Here is a 17978-nt window from a genome sequence, read left to right on the forward strand (position 1 = left end):
TGACACATGCTATAACATGGATGAATCTAGAGGACATTATACTAAGTGAAACAAGTCCATCACAAAAAGATGAATACTGTATGATTCCACTTATATGAGGTACCTAGAGTAGTCACATATATAGAGACACAAAGTAGAGTGGTGGTTTCCAGGTCTGTGGGAAGGAGGAATGAGAAGTTATTATTTAATGGACGTATTCTCAGTTTTGCAACATAAAAAGGGTTCTGGAGATGGATGGTGGTGATGGTTGCATAACAGTGTGAATGTACATAACACTACTGGACTGTACACTTAAAAATGGTAAAATGAGGGCTTTCCTGGTGGCACAGTGGTTGAGAATCCGCCTGCCAATGCAGGGGACACGGGTTCAAGCCCTGGTCCGGGAAGATCCCCTATGCCGTGGAGCAACTAAGCCCACGAGCCACAACTACTGAGCCTGTGTGCCACAACTACTGAAGCCCGCGTGCCTAGAGCCCATGCTCCGCAACAAGAGAAGCCACCGCAGTGAGAAGCCCGCGTACTGCAACAAAGAGTAGCCCCTGCTCACTGCAACTAGAGAAAAGCCCGCGTGCAGCAATGAAGACCCAACACAGCCAAAAATAAATAAATAAATTTATTTTAAAAAATAAATAGAAAATAAAAATGGTAAATTTAGTGTAATGTGTATTTTACCACAACTTAGAAAAATAATAATAAAACCAGAAATGCCTGAAATGAAAAACACTGTGACAGAAATGAAGAATGCTTTTGATGGGATCACCAGTAGACTGGACATGGCCAAGGAAAGAATCAATGAGCTTGAAGATAAGTCAGTAGTAACTTTCTAAACTGGAATATAAAGAAAAAGAATGAAAAAAAGATAAGTGGAACAGAATATTAAAAAAAAAACTTGAGGATAAATATAAAAGGTGTAACATATGTAAATGAGAATACAGGGAGAAGAGATAGAGAAAGGAGAAAAAAATATTGAATTAATAGTGGCTAGGAATTTTCCACAATTAATGATAGACACAAAACCACAGATCCAGAAAGCTTAGGATAAATACCAAAAACGACACCTAAACATACCATGTTCAAGCTTCAGAATACCAAAGACAAGGAGAGACTCTTGGAAAAGAAGCTAGAGGGTGGAGATAGCAACTGACCTATGGAGATACAAGGATAAAAATTAAATCAGACTTCAGAAAACATGCAAGAAGAAAATGAAGTATTTAAAGTGTTGAAGGAGGGACTTCCCTGGTGGTCCAGTGGTTAAGACTACGCTCCCAATGCAGGGGGCCTGGGTTCAATCTCTGGTGAGGGAACTAAGATCCCACATGCTACATGGTGTGGCCAAAATAAATAAATAAATTAAATAAGGTGTTGAAGGAAAAAAACTACCAACCTAGAATCCTATATCCAGTGAAATTATCCTTCAAAAGTTAAAGAGAAATAAAGACTTCCTCAGACAAGCAAAAACTGAGGGACTTTGTTGCCAGTAAATCTGCCTTCAAGAAATGTTAAAAGAAGTTGTTCATAGAGAAATAGAATGATATAGGTCAGAAATTCAGATCTACATGAAGAAAAGAAGATCACTAGTAAAGGAATAAATGAAGACAAAATAAAATCTTTTATTTTTTCTTATTATTGATCTAATTTATATATAAAAATTATATTTATTCAAAGTAATAATAACAATAATGTAATTATGGCATACCAATAAGTGAAATGAATGACAGCATTGTTATAAGGGATGAGAAGGAGGAATTGGGAATACTCTATTATAAAATGCCTATACTGCCTGCCATTAGGTATGATATTCAGGCTTCTGGATACAAATGTTCAGCAATATTCATAATAGCCAAAGTGGAGACAACCCAAATATGCATCAACTGATGTGGTGTATCCACACAATGGAATATTATTCAATACTAAAAGAGAAATGAAGTATTGATACATGCTATAACATGGACAAACCTTGAAAACATTATGCTAAGTGAAAGAAGCCAATCACAGAAAAATCACATATTATGTGATTCCGTTTATATGAAACCTCTAGAATGTGTAAATCTATAGAGATAGTACATAGATTACTGGTTGCTTGGGCCAGGAATTGTGGTTGGGGGGTGGGGTGGGAAGATAGCTAATGAGTTTGGGACTTTGAGGGGGATGAAAATGTTCTAAAGTTAGATTGTGGTGATGGATGCACAGTTCTGTGAATATATTAAAAACTATTGTACACTTTAAATGGGTGAATTGTATGGTATGTTAATAATATTACAATCAAGCTGTTTTAAAATGAAATTTATTAAATAGAAAAAGAAAAACAGAGAGAATCAATGAAACCAAAACCTGGTTCTTTGATAAGATCAATACAATTGACAAACTTATCATCAGACTAAAAAGGAAAAATAGGAGAAGACACAAATTACCAGTATCAAGAATGATAGGGACTTCCCTGGTGGTGCAGTGGTTAAGACTCTGCCTGCCAGTGCAGGGGACACAGGTTCGAGCCCTGGTCTGGGAAGATCCCACATGCCGAGGAGCAACTAAGCCTGTGCGCCACAACTACTGAGCCTGTGCTCTGGAGCCTGCGAGTCACAACTACTGAGCTGGAGCACCACAACTACTGAAGCCCGCATGCCTAGAGCCTGTGCTCCACAATAAGAGAAGCCACTGCAATGAGAAGCCCGCACACCACGATGAAGAGTAGCCCCTGCTTGCCACAACTAGAGAAAGCCTGTGCGCAGCAACAAAGACCTGATGCAGCCAAAAATAAATAAATAAAATAAATAAATATATTTTAAAAATGGAGTTATTACAATAGAGAGTGCACCAAATAATATGCAAATTGCTAATAGACACATAAAAGGTGTTCATTAACCACCAGAAAAATCCAAATTAAAATTGCAATGAGATACCCTTACACACCCACCAGAATGGCTAAAGTTATAAAGACTGACAACACCAATGTTGTCTGGGGCATTTATAAATCTCACATGTTTTTGGTGGAGTGTCAAATGTTGCAATTATTTTGGAAAAGGGTCTGGCATGTTCTTATGAAACTAACCCTGTTAACATTTACCATGCAGACATACCCTTACCAAGCAATTCAAGTCAAATATTTGTTTAAGTGGAAAGTAAACATATGTTCTCCCAAAGCTCTGTACAAGATCACTCAATCACTGCTTTATTTCTAATAGCCCAAACCTGGAAACAGCACAGCTGTCCATCCTTAAGAGAATGGATAAACAAACTGGTTTATTCATTCAATGGGCTGCTATTCATCAGTAAAAAGGAATGAACTTAGAATATATATACAACAACATGGATGAATCTAAAATATATTGAGTGAAAGATACATTAATCAAAAGAGTGTATGCACTTTGATTCAATTTCTGTGATGTTCTAAAACAGGCAAAAGTAATCTGTGGTGGAAAACGAGAGCAGTAGTTGCTTCCTGTGGAGTTGGAGTGAGGATTGATTAGAAGGGCATGAGAGAACTTTGTGGGCTGGTGGTAATGTTCTATATCCTGATAGAGATTTGGCTTATAACAATGAATGCATTAGTCAGAACTTAGTAAATGTTTACTTTAGATTTGTGCATTTCATTGTATGTAAGTTTTACCTCAAAAGAAAATTATTATAAGTAAATATTGAATTCTGGTTAATAATATGAATGTGGAAGTACACAACGTACTCAGAATAGTCAAATACATTGATACAGAAGTAGAACAGCAGTTACCAGAGGTTAGGGGAGGGAAAATGGAAAGTTATTGTTTAATGGGTACAGTTTCAGTATGGGATGATGAAAAAGTTGGAGATGGGTAGTCATTGTGGTTACACAACAGTGTGAATATAATTAACACTACTGAGTGGTACACTTAAAAATGGGTAAAATAGTAAATTTTATGTTATGTAAATTTTATCACAATTAGAAAGGAAAAATAGGGCTTCCCTGGTGGCGCAGTGGTTGAGAATCTGCCTGCCAATGCAGGGGACTCGGGTTCGAGCCCTGGTCTGGGAAGATCCCACATGCCGCAGAGCAACTGGGCCCGTGAGCCACAATTACTGAGCCTGCGCGTCTGGAGCCTGTGCTCCGCAACAAGAGAGGCTGCGATAGTGAGAGGCCCGCGCACTGCGATGAAGAGTGGCCCCCGCTTGCCACAACTAGAGAAAGCCCTAGCACAGAAACGAAGGCCCAACACAGCCATAAATAAATAAATTTTAAAAAATAAAAATAAAAAATAAAAAAATAAAGGAAAAATATAACTGCTGTGGTTACATTAATATCAGACAATCTTAGACTTTAGAACAAGGAAAATCACTAGGGATAAAGTGGGATATTACACAATTATAGAGGACCTATTTACTAAGAAGACATATCAGTCCTATGTATGCACCTAGCAACAGAGCTCCAAGACACATGAAGCAAAAATTGAAAGGAGAAATAAACACAGAATCAGAAATTGAAAGTAAAAAACACTGTTTATACTAGCATTAAAATTATGAAATATTCCTAAATAATTTATGTAGCTACTCTGCCCTCAAGGAGGCGGACCATAACTCCTCATTTTCTCAGTGTGGGCTATGCGTAGTAACTTTTTTCCAAAAAGCACAATATGGAAAGGGGGAAAAAGAGAAATTTTATAATAGAGAAACCTGACAAACCCTACCTCATCTAGATGGTCAAGGTCAACATCAACAGTGATACATCCTGTTGATTGTACATCCTTGATATGATGTGATAAAGAGGCACTTTACCTCTGTGAAAGGCTGAGAGAAAAAAGCTGCAAACCAAGGATACTCTGACAATGTTATCTTTCAGAAATGAAGGAGAAATACTTTCCCAAACAAAAATGGAGGTAATTCAACACCGCTAGACCTGCTTCACAAAATGCTGAAAGGAGTTCTTCAAGCTGAAATGAAACAGTGCTAATTAGTAACATGAAAATATGAAAGTATACAACACACTGGCAAAGATAAATGTACAAATTCAGAATCTCTAGTACTGTAGTATGGTAGTGTGTTAACCACTTAACTATAGTATAAAGGTTAAAGGACAGGAGTATTAAAAATAACTATAGGGACTTCCCTGGTGGCAAAGTGGTTAAGAATCCGCCTGCCAATGCAGGGCACACAGGTTCGAGCCCTTGTCTGGGAAGATCTCACATGCCATGGAGCAACTAAGCCCGTGTGCCACAAATACTGAGCCTGCATTCTAGGGCCTGCAACTCACAACTACTGAAGCCCGTGTGCCTAGAGCCTGTGCTCCACAACAAGAGAAGCCACCGCAATGAGAATAGAAGCCCGCACACTGCAATGAAATGTAGCCCCCGCTCACTGTAACTAGAGAAAGCCTGCGCGCAGCAACAAAGACCCGGCGCAGCCAATAAATAAATAAATAAATAAATAAATAAATAAATAAAAATTTTAAAAAATAAAAGTTTTTAAAAATATATATGTATATACTGAAAGAAAGACCCCTGCGTGTGTGGTCTCCTCCTCAGATATATAGACTGAGGGGAAAAATAAAGACCCAATTAAAAAAAAAACTATAGCTACTATAATTTGTTAATGAATGATTTCACTCTTCTTAGATTTTCTAAGATTTACTTTGTGGCCTATTATATGATCTATCTTGGAGACTGTTCTGTGTGCTCTTGAGAATAATGTGTATTCTGTTACTGTTGGGTGGAATGTTCTATATATGTATGTTGGGTTCATTTGGTCTAATGTATGATTCAAGTTCAACATTTCCTTGTTGAATGAATAGTTCAACAAGGAAATGTTGAACTTGAATCATATGAGTGAAATTATATCAAGTATTTCTTCCAACCACAATGGTATGAAACTAGACATCAATAACAGGAGGAAAGATGGAAAATCTACAAATATGTGGAAATTAAACAGCACACTTTCGAACAACTGCTATATCAAAGAAGAAATTAAAAAGGAAATCAAAAAATGTCTTGAAATGAATGAAAATGGAAACACAATATGCCAAAACCTAAAGGGATGCTGCAAACGCAAGTCTATGAGGGAAGTTATTAGTAATAAACACCTATATTAAGAAAATAAAAAGATCTCAAATAAATAACTGAACTTTACACCAGGAGAAACTAGAAAAAGAAGAACAAACTAAGCCCAAAGTTAGCAAAAGGAAGGAAAAAACAAAGAGCAGAAATAAATGGAATAGAGACTAGAAAAAACAATAGAAAAGATCAATGAAGCTAAGAGCTGTTTTTAAAAGATAAGTAAAATTGATAAACTTTTGCTAGATGAAGAAAAAAAAAGTACTCAAATAAATAAAATCAGAAATGACAGCAGAGACCTTACAACTGATACCACAGAAATACATAGAATCATAAATGACTAGTATGAATAATTACATGCAAACAAATTGGATAACCCAGAAGAAAAGGATAGATTTCTAGAAACACAACTGACAAAGACCAAGTCAGAAAGGAATAGAAAATCTAATTAGACTGCTAACAAGTAAGGAGTTGGAATCAGTAATCAAAAACCACCCGACACAGAAAAGCTCAGGACCAGATGGTTTCACTAGTGAATTCTACCAAACATTTAATGAAGAATGAACACCAATATTTCTCAAACTCTTCCAAAAATTAAAAAGGAAGGATCACTCCCAAACTCATTTTACAAGCCTAGAAATACCCTGATACCAAAGCCAGATAAGGACACTACAAGAAAAGAAAACTACAGACCAATATCCTTGATGAACATAGATGCAAAAATTCTCAACAAAATATCAGCAAACTGAATTCAACGGCATATTAAAAGGATCATACACTATGACCAAGTGGGGTTTTTCCCTGGGATACAAGGATGGTTGAACATACACAATGTGGGGACTTCCCTGGTGGTCCAGTGGGTAGTACTCTGCGCTCCCAATGCAGGGGGCCCGAGTTCAATCTCTGGTCAGGGAACTAGATCCCGCATGCATGCCGCAAGTAAGAAGTCTGCATACCACAACGAAGATCCCGTGTGCCACAACTAAGACCCGGCACAGCCAAAATAAATAAATATTTTGTAAAAATATGCAGTGTGTACCACATTACATCACATTAACAGTATGAAAGATAAAAATCACAGGACCATCTAAAGAGATGCAGAAAAAGCATTTGACAATACAACATCCTTTCATGATAAAAACTCTCAACAAATTGGTATAGATGGAACATATCTCAACATAATAGAAGCCATATACATCATACCCAGAGCTAACATAATACTCAATGGTTAAAGGTTGAAAGCTTTTCCTCTAAGAACAGGAACAAAACAAGGGTGCCCTCTCTCACCACTGCTACTCAACATAGTACTGGAAGTCCCAGCAGAACAATCAGAAAATATAAAGAAATTAAAAGGCATCCAAATCAGAGAGGAAGAAATGAAATTGCCTTTGTTTGCAGATGATATGCTTTTATATATATAGAAAATCCTAAAGACTACACCCCAAAACTGTTAGAACTGATCAACGAATTCTGTAAAGTTGAACAATACAAAATTAACGTGCAAAAATCAGTTGCTTTTTAATACAGTAACAACAAAGTGTCTAAAAAAGAAATAAAATAATTCCATTCACAATATCATCAAAACAATAAAATAGGAATAAATTTAAATAAGGAGATGAAAGACTTGTATACTGAAAATGATAAGACTTTGATGGAAGAAATTGAAGACACAAATAAACAGAAAAATATCCTGTGTACTTGGACCAGAAGAATTAATATCATTAGAATGTTCCTACTACCCAAAGCCATCTAAAGATTCAATGCAATCCCCATCAAAATTCCAATGGCATATTTCAGAGAAATAGAAAAAAAAAATTCTAAAACTTTGTGTGGAACCACAAAAGACCCCTAATAGCCAAAGCTATCAGAAGAAAGAAGAGCAAAGCCAGAAGCATCACACTTCCTAATTTCAAACTATACTACAAAGATATAGTAATTAAAACAGTGTAGTCCTGACATAAAGTTAGACACATAGACCAATGGAACGGAATCAAGAGCCCAGAAATAAGTCCCTGCATATATAGTCAACTAATACTTGACAAGGGAGTCAAGAACACTCAATAGGAAAATTATAGCCTCTTCAAAAAATGGATAACCACATGCAGAAAAATGAAATTTGACCTCTATCTTAAACCACTCACAAAAGTTATCTTGAAATGGATTAAAGACTTAAATGTAAGACCTGATTCCATAAAACTTCTAAAAGAAAACACAGGGAAAAAATTCTTTGACATTGGACCAGGCAATTAGTTTTTGGATATGACACAAAAAGCACAAGCAACAAAAGTAAAAATCAACAAGTGGGACTACATCAAACTGAAAAGCTTCTGTACAGGAAAAGAAATACTTTTAAAAATGAAGAGGCAACTTATGGAATGGGAGAAAATATTTTCAAAGCATATATCAGATAAGGGGTTAACATCCAAAATATGTAAAGAACTCATACAACTCAATAGCCAAAAAACCCAAACAGTCCATTGTTCTTAAAAAGGGCATAAGAATTAAATAGACATTTTTCCAGAGAAGAAATACAAATGGCTAACAGGTACATAAAAGATGCTCAACATCACTAATCAGCATGGAAATACAAATCAAAATCTCAATAAGATATCACCTCACACCTGTTAGAATGACTATCATCAGGAAGACAAGAGATAACAAGTGTTGGTGAAGATGTGGAGATAAGGGAACCCTTGTACACCATTGGTGGGAATGTAAATTGGTGTATCCATTATGGAAAACAGTATAGAGTTTCCTCGAAAAATTAAAAATAGAATTACCATATGATACAGCAATTCTACTTCTGGGTATATATTCAAAGTAAATGAAAATAGGAATTTGAAGAGGGATATGCACTCCCATGTTTATTTCAGCATTATTCACAGTATGGAAACAACCTGAGTGTTTGTGAACAGATGACTGGATAAGGGAGTTGTGGCATATATACAATGGAATTTATTCAGCCATGAGAAAGAAGGAAACGCTGATATTTGCAACAACGTAGGTGGACCTTGAGGGGATTATGCTAAGTGAGATTAATTCAGACAAAGGGATACTGTATGATATCACTTATATGTTGAATCTTAAGGCGAACTCATAAATACAGAGAGTAGAATGATGGATATTACACGTTGGGGGTTGGGGAAATGGGATACGTTGTTTAAGGGTACAGATTTGGAACTAGGAGATAAATAAGTCCTGGAGAGCTAATGGACAGCAGAGTGATTATAGTCAATACTACTGTATTATAAACTTCAAAGTTGCTAAGGGACTAGACCCTAATTCTGACCACAAAAAAGACATGAAAATTAGGTGAGGTGATAGACGTGTTAGCTAACACTAAGATGGTAATCATATTGCAATAAATAAATGTATCAAATCAACATGTTGTATACCTTAAACTTACACAATGTTATATATCAATTATATTTCCGTTAAAAAGGAATACGAATTACATGGTGTGATTTCTTAATTGGAACTCAAAGAATAACTTTTCCGAAATATTATGTAGGGTGGTATTAAATACTGTAATATTTTCTCCAATTCCCTAACAATGCAAGAAAACCAAAGTAAAGGAAAAGCGGAGAATTTTGCTGCTTCTCTTTCATCTCCCATTGGTTGCACCTCCTTTTTATGGGTTCTTGGTCAAAGGTGACTCCAGGTCCAGGTAGTAAAGAAGATTGTTCATTATAGCTCAGCCCGTCCCTTTTACCATCTCTATTTTTACCTCACGCATAGCACGCCTTTATAATTATTTTCCATTTACTTTTCCATTTATATTTCCAATTTCTGTCAGGGAACAATGAGAAAAAGAAAACGCAAGCCAACTTCTACAAGCGCCCCAAGACTCCACCTGCTGATTCAAAAATAAAATTGCAGACAGGCGGGAAGCTCAGCCCTACAGAGGATTCTGGGACGTGTAGTCTCGACGCTTCCTGTGATTGGGGCACTTCCGCTCCAGGAAAGCGCGGATGTGTTCATCGCGTCGCTGGGGAAATAGAGTACAATCCAGTGCTGTGCATGTTTGGAGGCATTTCGGATACCGGAGGGCGAGAATACGAAGCCGCTCCTTTCGTGGATTCTGGGAAATTCGATTCAGGCCGTCGATGTTGGAGTCGGCACTTTCGCCCCGGGGGGCGGGGCAGCGGCTCTTGTTCCTCTCGGGGATGCTGGGAAATGTAGTCCAGGAGCTCCGCGTAGTCGGAGGTATTTCCGCTTCAGGAGATTGCGATTGTGGCCTTCGGTTCTTTCAGGGAGGTGAGTGATCTTTGGGAGCCTGCGGTTTCTTTTAACTTTTCTGATCTGGTTCTGGGATCAGCCGGCCTCGGTCCTCGGGCACAGGGCAGAAAAGCCTCGACCTGCGGCAGAAGGCGGGGTGGAGGGGCGGGGGCAGCCGCTTTCCTTCCCCTGGCCCGATTCTCTGCGTTTGCGGCGGTTCGCAAGTCCTCGGATTGTAGGCGGACCGAAATCGGCAGTTTGTCTCCCGGGCTCTTTGCCGTCCAACCCGCCTCCCCCCAGCACCTTCTTTCCACACGCTCTGTTACTTCCTAGCGACATAAGGTTGGATGAGAATTTAATCTTTCTGTGCCTTGGTTTCCTTTTCTGTAAAAAGGGATATTACGAGTACCTGCCTTATACAAGAGAAATGTTTGGGACAGATCAGGTGTGTGGCAAGGTGTCAGCTGTTAATGTTAATGATATGATAATCAGAAAAGCATCGCTTTCGGTGGAAGCTCCTCGAAATGCCACTGGCTCTTCTTTCTGATCCCTGCCGGAAAGGAGGCTGTGCCTGGACGACTTCTGACCCGTTTTTAAAGAAAATGTGGGTCACCCACAGATACCCGCTGTAGTTTTCCCAGGACCACAAAGTCGTTGTGTCTCCCAGCCTCCTTTCCTTCTCCTGCCCTGGTATCTGAAAAGGGGGGCTGTAGAAAAGAGAGGAGTGAGCCCAGGGCTTCTGGTAGCAGAGCCCCACCGTGGCAGGACTTAGCATCTTCCTTTTCTGTTGCAGTGGTAGAAGGTATTCATTAGTAAATATTTCTGCTACAAAAGCGTTCAGTTACTGTTAAATAATTGTGAAAATATGTAGATCGTGTACAGGGCATGAGTGGTAATCAAAATAGTTAAACATTGAGTCCTAAGTCTCATCCTAAGGGCTTTATAAAAATTAGTACATTTAACCTTCACCAGGCCTTATGAAGTGAATACTTTTATTACCTCTATTTCAGATGAGGAAATGGAGATAGAGAGAGCATAAGTTACTTAAGAGCAGTGGGATTTGAGTCTAGGACTTGCGTTCCTTATATCGTTGGATATCCTTGGTCCCCTAGTTTAAAATCCCCAAATTGGAATTAGGAAACAAAATAGAAAAACAGTCTATCGAAATATTCAACCATAGGAAACTGGCTGCAGAGGAGGCATTTGGCATCAAGTTGTGGAGGTAGATTGGAATTTTATTGTAGAGGATTTGAAAGCAGGGTTAGTGAGTTTGGGTGTCTTTATAAAAATGTGAGGGCTTCCCTGGTGGCGCAGTGGTTACGAATCCGCCTACCAAAGCAGAGGACACGGGTTTGAGCCCTGGTCCAGGAGGATCCCACATGCCGCGGAGCAACTAAGCCCATGCGCCACGACTACTGAGCCTGCGCTCTAGAGCCCGCGAGCCACAACTACTGAGCCCGCGTGCCTAGAGCCCGTGCTGTGCAACAGGAGAAGCCACCGCAATGAGAAGCCCGCACACCGCAATGAAGAGTAGCCCCCGCTCGCCTCAACTAGAGAAAGCCCACGCACAGCAACGAAGACCCAACGCAGCCAAAAATAAAATAAATAATAAAAGTAAATACATTAAAAAAAAATTGAAAGCATTCTCATTTAATCTTATTTTAAATAATATTTATAGTTTATATTCCGATTATACAAGAAATGCACATTCATTGTAGAGAATTCAGAAAATGTAGAGATATGATGTAATGAAAAACATTAAGAATTACCAATATAGATGTATAAGTTATAACGTATAGTATATGTATGGCATATATAGGACATAGACATATAGGATATAGATGATTATTAACATTTCAGTGCATTTCTGTTTTATCAGTTTTCAGTGTGTATTTATGTTATACAAAATTGTTATCAGATTATTCATATCCTTAACTATTTTTGTAAATTTATTTTATTTATTTATTTTTGGCTGTGTTGGGTCTTCGTTGCTGCGCACAGGCTTTCTCTAGTTGTGGTTCGCGGGCTTTACATTGTGGTGGCTTCTCTTGTTGCAGAGCACGGGCTCTAGGCACATGGACTTCAGTAGTTGTGGCGCACGGGCTCAGTAGTTGTGGCTCGTGGGCTCTAGAGCACAGACTCAGTAGTTGTGGCTCACAGGCTTAGTTTCTCCGTGGCATGTGTGATCCTCTCGGACCAGGGCTTGAACCCGTGTCCCCTGCATTGGCAGGCAGATTCTTAACCACTGTGCCACCAGGGAAGCCCCATATCCTTAACTCTTAATTCTGGAAATTTCCAGACAACCCAAAGTATAATATCAATGTAATGAATTCCTGTGTAACAGTCACCCTGCTTCAGTCCTTACTAATCTTGTTGCATCGCCCTCTCCCCATGCACACATTTTTCCCATTGAGTATTTTAAAGCAAACCCAGATGTTGAGTTAGTAGGACTTAAAAATTAATTATTATAAGTTGTTTATGTACGAAGACCAAGGGAGGGGAGATTGTATTAGTTTGCTAAGGCTGCTGGAACAAGCTATTACAGCCTGGGTGGCTTAAACAACAGAAATTAATTTTCTTACAGTTCTGGAGCTGGGAGTCCAAGATCAAGGTATCAGCAGGTTTCATTTCTTCTGAGGCCTCTCTCCTTGGCTTGTAGATGGCCGCCTTCTTGCTGTGTCCTCCCGGTCTTTCCTTTGTGTGTGTGTGCATGCCCCTGCTGTCCCTGTTTGTGTCTGAATTTCCTCTTAGAAGGACACCAGTCAGATTGATTTAGGGCCCACCCTAATGACCTCATTTTAACTTAGTCACCTCTTTAAAGGCCCATCTCCAAATACAATCACATTCTGAGGTCCTGGAGATTAGGAGTTTAATGTATGAGTTTGGGGCTGGGGGGGTCACAATTCAGCCCATAACAGGTATTAACAGCAACTCTAAGATTTTCACACATGGCAACTAGGAGAATGTTATTTATATGAAAAAGTTAGAAAGAGTTGCAGTTATGGAAGGAAAATGATGAATTTCCTTTGCTCCTTTGGAGTTGCACTTGCCATACGGCATGTAACTCTCAGTTTCATCTCTCTCTCCTGTTAGGCTACAGGGTCCTCTGATTCATGGATCTGGTCATATTCTTCTCGGAGTGCCCAGCACGGGGTCGACAGAGAGGAGTTGTTCAGTAAGTGTGATTCATGCAGCTGCCCAAAAGGGCTACAGCCTGTGATTAGAGAACAAAAATAGAACGACAGTCTATAACCATATGCCTTGTCTGATACCTCACTTACTTTTGGGGAGATGTAGAATCCACCAACTTTTTTGGAGCGTTCAAAAGTTAATGTATGATCATGCCTAGTATCGTCGTGCTCTAAAACAAATTTCCTTGGAAACAAATGAATTCTTTTAAAAAATTGAAGTATAGTCGATTTACAGTGTCATGTTAGTTTCAGGTGTACAGCACAGTGATTCAGTTATACATGTGTGTATATATACATTTAAAAAGAATCCATCCTTTTTTTTTTCTTTTTTAAATTGAAGTATAGTTGATATACAATGTTGTGTTAGTTTCTGGTGTACAGCAAGGTTATTCAGTTATACATATATGTATATATTCTTTTTCATATTCTTTTCCATTAGAGGTTATTACTAGAAACTGAGTATAGTTCCCTGAGCTGTACAGTAGGTCCTTGTTGGTGATATATTTTATACATAGTAGCATGAATATATTTATCCCAAGCTCCTAATTTTTCCCCCCCTTCCCCTTTGGTAACCATAAGTTTGTTTTCCAGTCGATGTTAATGTTCAAATTTTTGTTTAATACGTAGGGAACATGATGGAGATGATGAGAATAGCTGACATTTGTTGGGCACCTTTTGTGACTCAGTGAATTTCCAATGCTGTATGTGCACTGACTCATTTTTCTTTCATCACAATGCTATCATTATTCTCATTTTTAAAAGGAAGAAGCAGGGAATTCCCTGGCAGTCTAGTGGTTAGGACTCCACACTTTCACTGCTGAGGGCGTGGGTTCGATCCCTGGTCGGGGAACTAAGATCCCGCAAGCTGCGCGGCATGGCCAAATAAATAAATAAAGGGAAGAAACGGTTGTAGACAATTGAATAAATGACCTGGTTGCACAGTCAGCAAGGGGCAGAGCCAGGATCAAACCTCAGCCGCTGGGTTTGAAACATGGCTCCAGCACTTTGTGACTGGATGACCTTGGGCAACTTACTTAACTTGTCCGTGCCTAAGTTTTCTTACGTCACGATATTAATACCTACCACAAAATTAATGCCTACCTCCTAAAGTTTCTATGAGGATTAAAGGGGATATGATATGGAAAGTGCTTGAAATAGTGCCTGGCACATAGTACCTCCTCTATGTATTACAGACTAGAGTTGTCCTTTATTTATTACAGGGGAGTATGCAATATGAAAAATACAGTGAGTTATTGAAAGGGCAAAGCATATTTTAGGGTATTCTGTTCTCCCCTACCTTATTCTTTTAATACTTCGATTCTACCATACAGTTGAACAAAAATGAATAGTTTCAGTAATAACCATTGTTGAAACTTACAACTAACATAATTGGCTGCCTTTTGAACCTAGTGAGTCCCTGGGGGATGATTATATGGTCTCTATTGCTTTAAAAGGGTCTAAGTCTGCACCAGCCAGTATCGTAGCCATTGGCCACATGAGACCATTGAGCTCTTGAGATGTGGCTGGTGCTGAGATGTACTGTAAGTGTCAGACACACAAGGGATTTCAAGCACTGAAAAGAAATGTAAAAGATCTCAATAATTTTTATATTGATTGCAGGTTGAAGTAGTAATATTTTGGATATGTTGGGTTAAATAAAATATATTGTTAAAATTAAGCTCACTTCTTTTTACATTTTTTAATGTAGCTGCTAGAAACATTTAAATTACCCATGTAGCTTGCATTGTATTTCTGTTGGACAGCACTGCTTTAAATGGAAGCCTCCCTTTTCCTTCTGAGGATTTGCGTCCAGGGGGCATTTACAAGTTACTCTTGCCTCTTAGACCTCCAAGGGCATCTTACAATGGAGAGGAGCAGGGAGCTGCTCATCAGGAGGCCTGAGTGCCAGGCCTAGCCCTACTCTGGGCTTCCCGGCTATTCTTGGGCAGCTCAGATAACTCCTTGAGAGGCAGAATAGGATAGTGCAGTGGTTCCCAGACTTTGGTCATATTAGAATCACCTGGGGAACCTGGCAAAAACTATAAAGACCCAGTCCTTTTATTATTTCAATGAGTCTAGGCTTCTGTGTTTATTAGCTCTCTGGATGATTCTGATGCTGTTCCAGTCACTTCCTTTTCACCTGGTTTAGGAAGGAGAAATCCTTGTCCTAAACAGTATGAGATGACCACACCAGCCAGCTGCGATTGGCAGCAGTTTATTTGTCACATACTCACAGCCTGCAGGAGGACGCTGCCTGCTATGCCGGGCCACCCAGGGCTGCACTCGGGACTAGAATGAAGCAGCGGGGGCTCCGGGAGGCAGGCTCGGTAGTGAACAGAGGGTAGGGTGACCTTGCTTCCGGCAGGAGGACGTGATAGGCTTCTTTGAACAATTTCGCAGCTGGCACAGAGATGAAACCTGGTAGGCTGAGGACTCAGTGGGTGAGGCTGGTCCAGCTGATGGAGTGAATTGTGTCAGGTCTTCATTTATAAAGGTGACCGAATACAACGTGGAGAGGTGATTGAGAAAGAAAGGTTTTAGTACTTACAAGTCCCCCAGGAACAAGAGACACAGCATGCCACCGAGGGCCACACGAATCCTGTCACATGCAGGGGTCGGGGAGCAGGGAGAGAGGACCGTGCCTTTGTGACTATAGTGGCGGGAAGGAACTAGGTGGAGACATCCCCTGTTGGGCACTAAGTGAGAACAGTCAGGTCAGAGGGCAGTGATTGGGCGGATTATATTATGACCCTCTTGTGCCCTCAGAAACTGGCTTGCAGGGAATGTGTAAATAACTGTGGTCGACAGTCTGGCCTTGTGATTCAACAGACTTAGGAACAGGTTAGTAATCACAGATGTCAAACAGCTAATACAGAATCTAAAAACATGGTTAATCCATAGGGGAACTAGCTAGATGGGGCACCTCTTCCCAGGGGAAAGGGCTGTATCTGGAGAGAGCAGAGGAACTCACGGCTAGGCCTTCTGGGCCCTGTGAGGCTCAGAGATGTCTTGGTAGCGCTTGGAATTTAGGCCTTACAATAGAGATGCACACCAGAGTTTGAGAACCTCGGTGTCATTTTGCCTGGGGTTCATTGCCTGGTGCAGTGTCCTGACTGGACAATGAAATCATAGCCTGGGATGGTGGAAGGGGGACAAAAATGCAGATATCAGCAACCCACCTCCACAGATTCTGATTTAATTAGTTTTGGATAAGGTCTGAGCATTTTTTTTTAATACATTTATTTATTTATTTTTGGCTGTGTTGGGTCTTCGTTGCTGCGCGCGGGCTTTCTCTAGTTGTGGCGAGTGGGGGCTAGTCTTCATTGCGGTGCATGGGCTTCTCATTGCGGTGGCTTCTCGTGTTGTGCAGCATGGGCTCTAGGCGCGCAGGCTCAGTAGTTGTGGCTCGCAGGCTCTAGAGCGCAGGCTCAGTAGTTGGGGCACACGGGCTTAGTTGCTCCTCGGCATGTGGGATCTTCCCGGACCAGGGCTTGAACCCGTGTCCCCTGCATTGGCAGGCGGATTCTTAACCATTGCACCACCAGGGAAGTCCCAAGAGGGCTGTTTTTGACTGATGCTACTCAAATTGTGATCCAGGGACCAGCAGTATCATCACCTGGCATCTTAGTAGAAATGTAGATTCTTCGTCCCCATCCTTTATCTCCTGATTTGCCCTCTGTCTTGGCAGGGTCCCCAGTTGATTCATGGAACATTAAAATTTGAGACGCACTGGTAGTGAGAACTGACTCAGGACTTTTAAACAAAAAATATTTTCTGTTTCCCTCTGGCTAAATTACTCATCCTTCAGATATCAGATACCTGCATGGCTCTGTCTGCCTTAGTTCAGGTCTCTGCTCAAAGGTGAGAGAAGCCTTCCATGACAAAAACTTATTCTGTACCAGCCTCTCCTTCCATCTCTTCCTATACCTTTACCCTGCCTTATTCTTCTTAAAAGCATCTCTCACTATAATATCAGTGTGTTACTGCCCTTGTACCCCATTATACTATCAGGTCCATAAGATCAAGGTCTTTGCCTGCTTTGTTCACTGCTGTATCTTTCACATCTAGGTTCCTTGGCTGGCACAGAGCAGGCTCTCAGTAATTATATTTTGAATGAATGATTCGGGAGATAAATCACGAGGCCCTGATCTACATGGTGCGTCTTTCAGTTCTTCATTCCAGCAGTCATTCTGTGAATCTTTGTTGAGTTCCTGGCAAGCGCCTGCGGCAGCATCCTAGGTGTTGGGGACACAGCAAGAAACAAAACTCCCTGTGGGACAGATGTGATGAATATAAATGAGCAAAATACCTAGTAGGATGTTAAAGAGTGATACGTGCTAAAGAGAAAAGAATTAAGCAGGGATGGGGGGTCAGAAGTGTTGGGATGTCATTAGGAGATTGAAATTCTCTGTAGGGAGGAACTGTCTGAAGAGGTGACATTCAAATAAAGAAGGACGTGATTCTTGGTGTGGCCCTGGTAACAGTCTCTCTGGCTCCAGCCCCTTCCCCCTCAGATCTCCCATTTGCTGGGAGAGTGATCTGTTTCCAACACCAA

General features: G+C 40.1%; 1 protein-coding gene across 11 annotated transcripts in view; it reads left to right on the plus strand.

Moving 5' to 3' along the window:
- The window catches only part of ZNF45 (zinc finger protein 45), a 32903-nt gene that overhangs the window by 3328 nt on the left and 11597 nt on the right, over positions 1–17978 (plus strand). For 10 of the 11 annotated variants that reach the window (XM_057534590.1, XM_057534595.1, XM_057534592.1 and 7 more), the window contains exons 3-4: positions 9811–10271; positions 13326–13407. The gene's annotated coding sequence lies outside the window, so the exon portion shown is untranslated. The remainder of the gene's footprint in view (positions 1–9810; positions 10272–13325; positions 13408–17978) is intronic. The other variant, XM_057534594.1, reaches the window with a different exon arrangement.

This window comes from Balaenoptera acutorostrata, chromosome 19, assembly GCF_949987535.1.
Source record: "Balaenoptera acutorostrata chromosome 19, mBalAcu1.1, whole genome shotgun sequence".
Taxonomy (NCBI): Eukaryota; Metazoa; Chordata; class Mammalia; order Artiodactyla; family Balaenopteridae; genus Balaenoptera; species Balaenoptera acutorostrata.